The following is a 5,007-nucleotide window of genomic DNA, read 5'->3' as shown; positions in this document are numbered from 1 at the left end:
AGAAGCAGAATGTATGGTGTTCATTGCATTTGTTCATTTTATCTCTTCATTTCTCCATCCCAAATTGTTCTATGCATGAAGGTGAACACTTAAGACATTATTTTCTCAAATATGTTTTTTGGGACACTACTTCTACAGAATGATTATGGACATAACAAAAAGCGTTCCCAGGTCAGCATAAGTTAAAGAAACAGTAAGTACAACAGATTAAAATATGTGTGTACAGGCCTGGAGGGGGAGGGGAGGTTCTTTTTTTCTGAGTTCACAAAGGCTTTATAACTGCAGGAATTCTCAGAGGTTTTCATTAATATTTCAGTGGTAATCTCCTAGAAGGGGTAGCATTCTTAAACTCATTTGAGTATGGGTTTATAAACATATTTAAAATATCTGTTTATGTGTGTGTATGTGTATGTGCATATGCATTTATATATTTACATATGTATGTATTATCTGATGGATTATTTGCCAGATACCTCAAGGCAACAGTTGAAATGGGACGTATTGTGGGAAACAATGGTCTGGTAAAAAGGATATTCCTCACCAGCTTAAAAATCTGTGTATAAGTCTTCCGGTCCCCACACCCCAGGGCCGTTTTTGGACATGTCTAATCCTTTTACTTTGCTCCTTACCTTTGTTTCTGTGCATAAAGAGTAAGGTCTTAGATAATGGGCACTTACCTTCCAACCAGATCCTATCTTTGAGTCTTAAAAAATGATTTGAACTTTTAACAACAATGCACAAACAATCCCTCTACTGATATCTGTGAATTTCTTTGAGTCGTATATTTGCATTTCTAACCTTAGGGAAGTCAACCACTCTGCAGCTCAACTTGCCCTTCTGAAAATGAGTATTTAGCTGCAATAACCTAAGAACTTCCTTTTACATATATAATTCTCATATTCTAGAATATGAGGAGTTTAGAACGATTTTAAATTATACTAGACCACCAGCTTCTTTAGTGGCTTCCAGATTTTACCAATAAATTAGCCCCCATGGTAAATTGCTCCAAATATTTGGAGAAAGCATGCTTGTAACTCTTTGCCACTAATTAAAAATATGAAAATATGATAATGAGAACAGCTGGCATGGGGCCCAAAGCCCCACATTCAATTAACCCCCAATCTTTTTTAAGAAATAATACAGGAAGGTTTAAAACTGCCATTATTTGTGAAACATATCCTCTTTAATTATGGGTTTAGAAATGCACACTTACTGCATCTCTCCCTACACTCTCCACATTCAATCCTCATTCTCCAGAGAATGGCAGACATCTTGCATAAGACCTATTACTGTTGCCCCATGATATTTTCCTGAGGTCATGTTTTTTCTCTTTGTGCACACATTTACAAATCTATGAAAGCATATTTCTTGAGAAGAACATCTAAAAGGGAACATAGGGATGTGGATCAATAGGACCCATAGCTTTAAAAAGAGACCAGTGGGAAACTACAGAAAATGTCAATATGAAAACTCTTATCAGCTATACACGATGCTATTTAAGGAATAGGCTTTGCCTTGGGGTTCTCTAACCCAGTTATTCATTAACTAACAGGCAATGCTTGACCTGAGGGATATTATTATTGTTTCAAACTTGGTCTTTTCTTCTTCTCCCAAAGTCTACAACATCTCTATCTCAACTGAACCCTTCTAATAAAATCCTTTTTGTGTGACTATACATTTTCTAGAAAATGATAAATTGTGGGAAAAGTGGAATTTATTTTAAATGTTGTTTGAAGGTTACAATCTTATTAGAAGTCCATGAATTTGAAAAACTTTTAACTATGCAACGTATGACAGCTCCTGTATCATACAGCCCACTGGCAACAAATGAGCTTGGGCCACTCTTTCTGTGAATATCTTTATTCAGAAAAACCACCTAAAGCAATTTTATTTACTGAACATGTCACTATTGTTCCTAAGAATGTTTGATATTCTTTTCAGTTCATACTTTGTTAGTTTTTACAAAAGATCAATTGATGACTGCAAAGAACATGAACTAATGAAACGTAACATTCAATTTTATGCACATTTTTCTTTTTGTCGAAAAGTGGTGTCTTATTTCTCTTGAATACTATATATCATTTAGTGTTTAACATTTGGTTTAACTGAATACAGATGATGTTTGGTAGTATTTTGAAACTGATTCCTAACCAGGAGATGTTTTTTATGATCCAATGTTTTGTACTGAGAAAAGTTCAAAGCAGTATCTATAGCTGATAATACTATCATGTAGAATTCTGCTTTTCATTTAGTTCCTCAGTTTTGTCCCCATTATTCCAACCTTGAGCAATGAACTTTGAGATGAATTATTAGTAAAAGAAAGTATACATGCAATCCAAGTTGTACTGACAAATGATGTAAGTTTTTTTTATTCTTATGTGGTGAAATGAAATTCTAGAGTAAATACGTTTCAATAGTATGTGCTATATTCCACAGCTGCTTAGGACATTGCTTTGTCAGGAAAGAGGTGGATACATAACAATTAGTGCTTCCCTGTACAACACCTATTATGCATGAATAATTGCTCCTTTGCTTGTCTTTTTGGGATATAATAAAGCACTCCTTAGTAAGGCTTGAATGACATCAAAGTGAACAATTTTTGGATTCTGACTGAAAGACAAACGAGAATACCTAATACACAGAAGAGAGAAGACTAGGGGTAATTTAAAAATACGTTATTATGAAAACACTTCAACTGGTTTCATAGGTCTCATCTATGGATTAGAAGAAGGAATGGTACAAGGCCATGGCTTTTCCAAGGATTACATTTCCAAATGTGAGTACTTTGCAGTGTACTTTGAAGCATGAGTATTTTAGAGTTCATAATATAGGGAAGTAAATGATCCCTTTTTGTGCACTTGTTATTGTCATAATTTTAGCCTAGGTAGAATGGATTGTCCTCTGTGACTTATATATTAATATTAAATAGTCATGTTAATATTTATTAACTACTTATCTGTCCAACTTTTATTAGTGAAACAGAATTATAAGGAAAACATTTTAGTATTATTAATGAGGTCTAAGTTCGTTGAATATTTACCATCCCAATTTAGCTCCTCTGCAGTGGTGAGACAATACCTTGCCTACTTGGGCAGAAGTGAATTAAATATAGAGTCAAGGGGATCTGAAACAATATGAGAGATGTCATTGTGGAGAAATGGGAGCACAGGGAAGCGTAAGTATTGATAAGTTGTGGCCGTGTAATAATTAGATGAGACGGCTTTTCGTCCTACTGCCCGCGCCTCCCGCAGCCAACATGGCGGCTATCCGTGTGTACTGCGGCGCAGCCGCTTCATACCGGCTCTTTCTTGGGGGTAGGGTTAGCTTTGCCCGAGGTCAGGGCCTCTGGAAAGCCGCAGCTGCTAAGCTGCAGAGAAGTCCCGGATGCCAAATAGTAAGGCTTAAGACACACCACAGTTGTAACAACAAGGAAAAATGTTGCAGCCTTAAGACGTGAAACTTACACAGTGGATTTTACTAAAAAGCAGATTGAAGAATTCAACATAGGAAAGAGACACTTAGCCAACATGATGGGAGAAGATCCAGAAACTTTTACCCAAGAGGATATTGATAGAGCGATTGCTTACCTTTTTCCCAGTGGTTTGTTTGAGACGCGAGCCCGGCCAATAATGAAGCATCCTGAAGAGATTTTTCCAAAACAAGGACAATCCAGTGGGGAGAAGATGGCCGCCCATTTCATTTTCTCTTTTATACTGGCAGACAGTCATATTATTCATTAATGCATGGAGCATACGGAAAGCTACCAGATGTAGAAAACCGTCAAGACCAGCTGTGAGCCAAAGGTCTGTTTTCAGAAAAAACTAAAGTCAAAGACCTGATTGGCAGCGGATGGCTGATTAAGGAGGAACTGGAAGAAACGTTAGTGGAAAAACTGTAGATCAAGATTACGCACAGGGGGCTTCCCTGGTGGCACAGTGGTTGAGAGTCCGCCTGCCGAATCAGTGGACGCGGGTTTGTGCCCCGGTCCGGGAGGATCCCACATGCCGCGGAGCGGCTGGGCCCGTGAGCCATGGCTGCTGGGCCTGCGCGTCCGGAGCCTGTGCTGTGCAACGGGAGAGGCCACAACGGTGAGAGGCCTGCATACCGCAAAAAAAAAAAAAAAAAAGAAAAAAAAGAAAAAAGATTACGCACAGTTCATTCGGCTGCTGGAAAGGTTATTGGCGTTGCCGTGTGACGCGGCTGAAGATTTGTGAGCAGGCTCCGCAGGAGTGTAACCAACCGAAAAAACAGCTGATTGAGCCTTTGCAGTATGACGAGAAGGGTATGGCCTTCAGCACAGGCCAAGGTAACAGAAAGACTGCAAAGGCGGAAGTGGCTGTTTATCACCATGGAAGTGGGAGGATAGAAGTAAATGGGATCGACTCCCTGCTCTACTTTCCAGTAACTCAGGACAGAGAACGACTGATACTCCCTTTCCACTTCCTCATCCGGCTTGGAGAACACCACGTGACCTACACGGCGTCGGGGGGGCGGGGCAGGCGGGGGGCGCAGGCGCGGACCGTCCGCTTGCAGACGGCTAGAGCCTTATGCAGCTTTGTCACCGAGGAGAAGGTCGAGTGGATGCTGAAGCGGGACTGCTTACTGCTGATCCCCGTGTCAGAGAGCGGAAGAAGCCAGGCCAGGAGGGAGCCCCCGGGAAATTCACCTGGAAGAAGCGCTGAGTGTTCTGGGCGGGAAAGGAGAGGGACGCTGTGCACCTGGCATGTGGCAGACGCGCAGGAGAGAGTTGCTGGCCAGGATGAAGCAGCACCATCAGACGTTGGAGTTGTGAGATGATTTATTCTAAACTGCAACGTCGTAAAGGTTACCTTCTAAAAGTAATTATTTAAAACGGTTTAGCTTTGTTCTGCTGCTTTACTTTTAAAACTTTTTCAGATTAGAAGCATAACGCAGAATCTTGGCATATTCGACCTGAAAGGAGCATTTAGCAAAATCCAATCAAGAGACCGCCTTTTGCGGACGGGAAGGCCCAGTCCCACAGATCTG

The 5,007-nt window shown here is 40.4% G+C and overlaps 1 pseudogene; it reads left to right on the top strand.

The window, feature by feature from the left end:
* The first annotated feature begins 3,256 nt into the window (after positions 1 to 3,256).
* On the top strand, positions 3,257 to 4,682 carry LOC115858769 (small ribosomal subunit protein uS9m pseudogene; annotated as a pseudogene).
* Positions 4,683 to 5,007: the final 325 nt, after the last annotated feature.

The sequence above is a fragment of the Globicephala melas genome, chromosome 10 (assembly GCF_963455315.2).
Source record: "Globicephala melas chromosome 10, mGloMel1.2, whole genome shotgun sequence".
NCBI classification, from domain to species: Eukaryota; Metazoa; Chordata; class Mammalia; order Artiodactyla; family Delphinidae; genus Globicephala; species Globicephala melas.
This window is presented reverse-complemented; position numbering and strand designations above follow the sequence as displayed.